The sequence below is a fragment of the Eumetopias jubatus genome, unplaced genomic scaffold (assembly GCF_037043125.1).
Source record: "Eumetopias jubatus isolate StellerSeaLion01/CBP00866 unplaced genomic scaffold, mEumJub1_p1.0 scaffold_10, whole genome shotgun sequence".
NCBI lineage: Eukaryota > Metazoa > Chordata > Mammalia > Carnivora > Otariidae > Eumetopias > Eumetopias jubatus.
The window spans coordinates 5,517,344-5,525,090 of record NW_028274816.1 but is presented as its reverse complement, the minus strand read 5'-3'; the positions used below and the strand labels follow the sequence as shown (position 1 = coordinate 5,525,090).

The 7,747-nt window shown below is 50.8% G+C and overlaps 1 pseudogene; it reads right to left on the bottom strand.

Annotated features, from left to right (window-relative positions):
• Positions 1–3,461: 3,461 nt before the first annotated feature.
• On the bottom strand, positions 3,462–7,319 carry LOC114199372 (small ubiquitin-related modifier 3 pseudogene; annotated as a pseudogene).
• Between the last annotated feature and the right edge of the window lie 428 nt (positions 7,320–7,747).

Sequence of the window (7,747 nt, the reverse complement as noted above, 5' to 3'; positions counted from 1 at the left end):
GTGACTCAGCCATTAGAAAGAAGGAAATCCCGCCCTTTGCAACAACATGGATGGATCTTGAAGACATTATGCTAAGTGAAATAAGTCGCACAGAGAAGGACAATTACTGTATGATCTCACTTATATGTGCAATCTGAAAAAAAAAGAAAGGCCAAACTCATAGACACAAGGAACAGATTAGTGGTTGCCAAAGACAGGGATGGGGGTCACGGGTGACATGGGGGAAGGTCAAAAGGCATTAAAAAGAAAAAAAAAATATTTTCAAACACACCAGGGCTATATCCAACAGAGGGGCTACAACGAAAAAGAAGCTATCACTGTTGGTGAGATTGTGGGGCAACTGAACTCTCCAACATAAGCTGATGGCAGGCGTGTAAATTGTTACAACCACTAGGGAAGACTGGAAACAGATCCCCTATTCCAGATCCCCTGACCCAGCCGTTCCACTCCCAATAGAAATCCATGCACGTGGTCACCAAAAGACCAAAAGGCGTACGCACGATATGTAAATAACAGCCCCAAACTGGAAACCACCCAAATGCCCATTAGGAGTAAAATGGATAAAGTGGGATATGGTCACGTAATGAAACACCACACAGCAAAGAGACCAATGGTATGCAGCAGCACACAACGTGATGAGCCTCACAACGAGCAGTGAGGTGAAGAGGCCGGACACAGAGGAGCGCAGGCGCTGTGGCTCTACTGATGGGAGGAACAGAGCCAGGCAAAGGCCTCCTATGCCCTTAGAAGTCAGGACCGTGGTTTTCCTTGGGGAAGGAGGTCAGGAGCAGGGTTTCTGAGTACTGGCTGTGTTCTACTTTTTGGCCAGAGAGCTAGTAACAAATGCATCATATTATATACTCATTATAAATTATGGATTCATCAAATGACGCACACATGATATGTGCCCTGTTCACTGTGTATGTCTCGTTTAATACAAATGGTTGAATAAAATGCAGCAGAGCCTCCGGCGGGGAGTGGCTCCCGTTGAACCGCAGCTGGGCTGTTTCTGTGCATTTCTAGAGGTCTGGATGGCAAATGGGAGAACAGGGCCTCAGGAGAGCCCCCTGGCCAGCAGAGTAAAGGAGAACAGGGGGAGCTCTCAAACAGCAGGGTGCAGGGCAGGGGAAGGAGGGAAGTGGAGGCAGTGCAGGAGCAGGGAGACGCCCTGGGAAGGCCCTTGGTTATTTTGCAGGGTTGGCGAAAAATTTGGTGTGCGGTCCACAGTGTGACCTTTTCTCCTGATGCAGCAGATGAGCCCTCACTTGTGAACGTGGGTGAGATTGGCTTTTTTTTTTAAGAAACTGGACAACGACCAAGGTGCGGAGCTTCTTCAGGAATCCCCAAGGTGCAGAATAAGACAGCAAATGCAGAAGAAAGAGCAAAGGCCAAAACCAACCGTGAGAAAGTGAGGCCTCTGGGAATTGGCTCAAAACTTGGGAAGAACTTTGGACCCCTCAGAGCAGAGTGGGGTTCAAGCTTTGTGTGGACCTCAGAGACCAGACGCCCCCTCCCCGACAGTAGGTGACATAGCTTTGAGCTGCCTCTCTTGGGTGACAGGGGTTGGAGGTGAGTCACTGGCTGGGAGAGGCCTTGGGGAAAACTTGAAAAGCCCCGGGCCAGGGCAATGGGATATTTTGGTCCTCTCAGTGCTTCTGAGTCATCCACCTGCCACTGGCCAGAGCTCCGCCCTTGCCACCAGGGGTGCAGCTTGCCCAGGTGAAGCAGAGGCCCAGATGGAGCTGCAGTTGGAAGCTCAGGCCCTTGGGCAAAGCTGCACTAGGGTTTGAGAAGAACCCAGGTCGTGGCAGCAGGCTGAGGCACCCCTGCACTTCTGAGGACTCCTTTAGCAAGAAGGGACCCAGACCCCCCCCTGCATCCCACCCCTGCATCCCACCCCTAGAAACTGATGGCTGCCCTGGTTGGTGTTTGCTTGCCCGATGTGCTTTAGACTTTCTTCCCTTCTGTCTTTTCTCTACCTCTTTTCTTTCTTTCCCTTCTTTCTTCTCTCCTTCCTTCTTCTCTCTTTGCCTCTCTCCCCGCTCTGCTTCCTTGTTCCCTCCCACCCTTTCTTTCTTTCTTCAAACTTAAAAATTTTATCAAAATAAATACCAAAAATTACCCCAAAAAATAAGGAAGAAAATAAAAACATCTAAACTCCCACACTTCCTGAGATAATTACCGTTTCACGGACAATCTTTTTGTTTTGAAAACAGGCTTGTTTTAAAGTAAACTATTTACTTACTTACTTTTTTTTTGACAGAATACCAAACTATATTTACTGCTTACAGTAGCAAAGGACAACAAATAATGTACAAATTGGTGAATAAACAGAGCCAGCAGACATCCCACCCATGCCCAAACAGCAAAACACAAAGGAAACGCGAACACCTTCAGCGAGATTCCAGGCAAGCGAGAGATGATGGTCATGGTCACGCTCTGTGACTAGAACAAGGCAGCAGTGGGTCCATACGCGAAGACGGGAGGAAAACTATCAGTTTAGTTGGTACGGATCCCAAAACATCTCACAGAACCGAAATCACGTACTAAAGCGTAAGTCCCGTACCTATTTGGAAAGCAGCACAGCCCAAATCCGTGAGGGCGACACGAAGTCACCTTTCCATGGGCTCCATGGGTAACACACTTTGAAGCAGGCCTTTCACACAAAAACAAGTGCAAATTCAGCAATACTGAATCCTGCTTTTTTATAGAGAGACCATAATTACTCAGAGGAGGAGAAATATGAGGCCACGTCACTATGACCAAGTGAGACACGCTGGCACTGCTTTCATCTCTGTTAAGGGGAAAGCCTGTTTCTGTGGTCCCAGGTGCCAGGCAGTGGGTGCTGACCCCAGGGCCACGTTACTGAAGGACCTGCTTATTTTCCTTTCACCTTTTAAAAGGCATTCCAGTATTTTCCCTTCAACTTTACCATATCCTGAAATGCAATATTTAGCGTTTAAAAAACCTATGCTTATACAAAATAGTGAAAGTTTGTCTCCCATCCCCAAACTGCCCCCAAAACTTGTCCCGCAGAAGCACCCCCACTGTGGTGCTGTGAACTCTCGACTGGAGTAAGCAGTGGGGGGGGGGAAGGGGCCAAGGATCAACGCCTGGGGTCAGATCCCCATCCAGACTAAAAGTGGACATTCAGACAAGTTTGGGGGCAAAGTTAGAGGGGAGAAAAAAACAAAAATGAAAGCAAAAACAAACCCCCAAACCCTCACAACTCATTTCACCCCAACAAAGACAAGTGTGACTGGCCCGCTTCCAGCTGCAGGCTCCCCCTGGCAGACAGAGTTCTGAGTTGCCCTCGCAAAATGTCACAGAGAAGGAAGTAATTTTGGTGACTGTCCTCGGGTTTCCACAGGCTCCTTTGTGATGGGTGCGGTCACTCGTTCACCCTTCAGCAGATGTAAGGACGATGGCACGGAGGGGACGGTCCCTGTAGAGGTGGTGCCTTAGAGACAGCCGCTCTCCCTCAAGCCCCCCGCCTGCCCCTGGAACATGTCGATGGTGTCTTCGTCCTCCATCTCCAGCTGTGCAGGGGTGTCGGTTTCGTTAATTGGCTGCCCGTGAAGACTGAATCTAATCTGTCTCATTGACGGGCCCTGCCTCTCGCAGTACGCCTTCCCCAGCTCTCTAGCAGCGTGTGTCTCTTGATTTTGAACTGGACCACAGAGCCGGCCACCTCCAGGTTGACGTGGTCGTTGTCTGTCTTCATGCCCCCCTCGGGCTTCTCCTCGGACTGGCTGCGCGCGGCGGCGGGAGGCAGCGGGGAAGCAGGCACCACCGGAGCGGACGAGCCACGCTCTGGGCCCGCCACTCTCCCGCCGCAACTCTTAACTTATTTAATGCAGGTGCCACACTCATCGTGGAGCCCAACATGGGGCTTCAACTCACGACCCTGAGATCAAGACCTGAGCCAAGATCAAGAGTCAGACGCTTAACTGACTGAGCCATCCAGGCGCCCCAGAGCTTTTTATTTTAGAATAGATTTGCATTTGCAGAAAATGTGCAGAGTACAGACAGCCCCCCTCCAAACTCCCCTGTCTTAGTTTGGGTTGCTACAAGCAAAAATACCACAGATGGGGTGGCTTAAACAACAAAACTTCACTTCTCACGGTGCTGGGGGCTGGGGAGCCCCAGGTCAAGGGGCCAGCGGATCCAATGACCAGTGACAACCTGCTTCCTGGTTTGCAAATGGCCACCTTCTCCTCGTACCCTCATTCAGCAGAGAGAAGACAGCAGGACAAAGCTGTGTCTCTTCTTATCAGGGCATTCATCCCATTTCTGAGGGCCCTCCCCTCATGACCGACTTACCTTCCAAAGGCCCCGCCTCCTAATACCATCACCTTGGGGGTTAGGACATCAACAAAAGAATTTGGGGGCCGGATAGAAACATTCAGTCCCTGACACCCCCACCAGCAATTTCTCCTGTTATTATTAACATCTCAGGTATGTGTGATACATTTGTTACAACTAATGAACCAATACTGACACATTATTATTAACCGAAGCCTATACTTTACTCAGATTTCCTTCGTTTTACCTAATGTCCTGTTCTCGGTCAAGGAGCCCACCCAGGGCGTCACTTGACATTTGGTCATGGTGTCCAAAGGCTCCCGAAGGCCCCTCTATGGCTGTCAGTTTCTCAAACTTCCCTTGTTTTTGACGAATACCAAGTTTTTGAAAGTTTTGAGAACTGGTCATATATTTTACACAATGTCTCTCAATTGGGATTTGCCCGATGTTTTCCTCACGATTAGACTGAGGGTATGAGGCAGGGTTGGGCCCCTCTGGAAGAGATGGCCTCTCGTATGTGGGGGAAATGCCAGGCCTGGCCTTCCCCTTAAGCAGACGGGCTGGTCTGGCCCCCACAGGCCCTCCTGGCATGAGATTGACTTCCCAGGCCAGCAAAGATGAGGAAAGAGGAGGCAGCCAGGCTGGGGGTCCCCCAAGGTAATGTCTACCCCCAGGGTTCCTTCCTAAATGACTCCAGCTCATGGTCTGAAGTTGATTATTAAAAGCTATGATCAGCATGTCTGCAGCCCTTCAGAGTTTAGTAATAGTCTTTAGGCTATTATTCATAACAAAATGGATCACTAGAAGAGCTCCTCCAGGGCCAATCTATTGTTAGTAGCCCTAGAATGGCTTGGTATCATGCCCATTTCACAGATGGGAAACAGCTTCACTGAGGTTAAGTGACCTGCCCAGTCAAAAGGCTGAGAAGTGAGAAAACAGAGAGGTAAACCCAGATCTGTCCTGACTGCGTTCCAGTGTTCCTCTATTACCCTGCCATCCGCCCGCACTGATTTACAACCCTGCTCTCACTTACACAGGTGAAGAAACCAAGGCTTATGGAGGAGAGGCGCCTCGGCGCTCAGAGGCCCAGCTTGTCATCACCCGACAGAACTTGGACCAAAGCCCAGGTGTCCTGATCTGCCCAGGGCCAGCTGGGGGCAGGACTGGTACTGGGGCCCTGGGGTGCGGCCTGAGGAGCACTTCACAAGCAGCCCAGCCAGGTCGCATTTCAGAGGGAAGGTGTGTGTGGGCAGTCTTGCCCAGGTTCTGGGGCCCCACGGGGTTGACGTCCCATGCAGGGTTGCCCCCAGACCTCTGCAGGAGTACAGGGGTCAGAAGGAACTTCCAGGATGGCCACTCGCTGGATGCTAGACAGCCCGGGGGCTCCAGTCCTCGGGGGTTCCTCTGCGCAGCCCCAAGCCTGGCCTAAGGCAGTTGCTCGAAGGATAGAGAAGGAAGGAATATATCAGTCCAGAGCAACCCTCCATCCCCAGGGCTGAAATGCCATCTGTACTGGCCCTGGAGTGCCACCAATCTGGCCTTTCTCCCAGAGATGGGACACTCACTTCCCACTCCCAGAGCACCTCCCTTCAGCTTTTGGACTCTCCTATCTCTTAACATAAAAGTTTTCCTTCAACGGAACAAAAACCTCCCTTTGGCTGCAGTTCAACTTTCTGGGCCACACAGAACAGACAGACTTTCTTCACTTCTCTTAATATTCAATGGGGTGGCCCCACTGCACCCCAAACGGCCTCCGCTTCATCTCCAGCCCCACTTCCCCCGGGGCCCTGCCCTTCCCCTGCCCTCCCACCCCCTTCCCCCTCCTGTTCCATCTGTGATGGGTTGAATTCTGTCCCCCCAAATCCATATGTTGACGTCCTAACCCCCGGTACCTCAGAATGTGACCTTGTTTGGAAACAGGGTCAACACAGATGTAACAAGGTGGTAGGGTGGGTCCTAATCCAGTATGGCTGGTGTCCTTAGCAAAAGGAGAAATTTGGACACAGACGTAGATGTGCACAGAGGGAAGATGATGTGAAGACACAGGAGAAGATGACCATCTGTGAACCAAGGAGAGAGGCTCGATCCTTCCTCCCAGACTTGAGAGGGAACCAACGCTGCCAACAGCTTGACCTTGGACTTCCAGCCTCCAGAACCCTGAGACAATATATTTCTGTCACGTAAGCTGCCCAGTCTCTGGGCCTTTGTTATCGCAGCCCTAGCAAATGAATCTGCCCCCCGGCCCCTTTTCATTCATTCAAAAGTACTGAGCCCCTGACCTGTGCCAGGGATAAAGCAGTGAAGATTCACAGAAGCCTTCATGGGGCGTACACCCTGGTGGAGGGAAAAGACCAGCAGATAATGAATACCTGAAGATAGGAGAATTCTACACTGCGGTAAGAGCTGAGGCGGAAACAGACATGGGCTCCTTTGACTCTTCAGCTCTTCTTTGCCCCCATCAGCCTTTTCCCCCTCTTCCTAGAGAAGGACTCAGCCCTCTGTCCTAAGAAGGTCTTTGCTCAACCTTGCTGTACTCCCCCTGGCTGTCCACCTGTTCTCCATTCTGTTGCTGGAGAAAACTTTGAAAGGGTACCCTCCACCCCTGCCCCCCTCAGCTCTCCTGCACCCCCTAACCTCAGAGACTAGCAGCGACCTCCCCAGGGCCCCCCAAACCACTCTTCAGCCACCCCTATGTCCCTGCCAACCTCCACCTTCTCACAGTTTCTGCTGCCTTCCTGGACTCATGTCCCCTCTCGACTGCCAGGACCCTGCCCTCTCCCCTCCTCTTCTCCATTACCACCTTCTTCCTCTGCTCCCACTCCTTTAACCTTTCACTGGGAAGAATTTCAATCCTATGGAATAGTTGCAGGAACAGGACAATGAATACCCTGTATCTTTCATCCAAATTCATCAGTTGTTAACATTTTGCCACTTTGCTTTATCTCTATGTGTATATACCTGGTAGGATTACCTGCTGAACCATTGGACAGGAAGTTGGAGCCATCACGACCCATCGTCCTGAAATATTTCAGCTGACTCTCCTAAGAGCAGAGCACTCTCTTACGTGACTACAGTTTAAATAGTAAGGAAATTTTACAAAGATACACTACCATTACTATGACGTAAAATACAGTCCGCACTCAAATTCCATCAATTACCCTAATTAATGTCCTTTGAAGCATTTTCTTTTTCCTGATCCAAGAGCCAAACCTGGAATCTCACGCTGCACTGAGTCATCATACCCTTCACCTCAGAAAGCCACCGTTTCCAAGCGTGCCTGCCCTTGGGTCATCACCTCTCTGTGGATGGCTCAGGGTTGGCATCTACACCACCATTTCCAGCCTCTTTTGGTTGTTTCCTCCTCCCTGCACTGCCAGCTTCTCTGGAGCAGGGATTCTAGTCCATCTCTTTATCCTCTGTGCCAGGCCCAGTGCACAGCGAG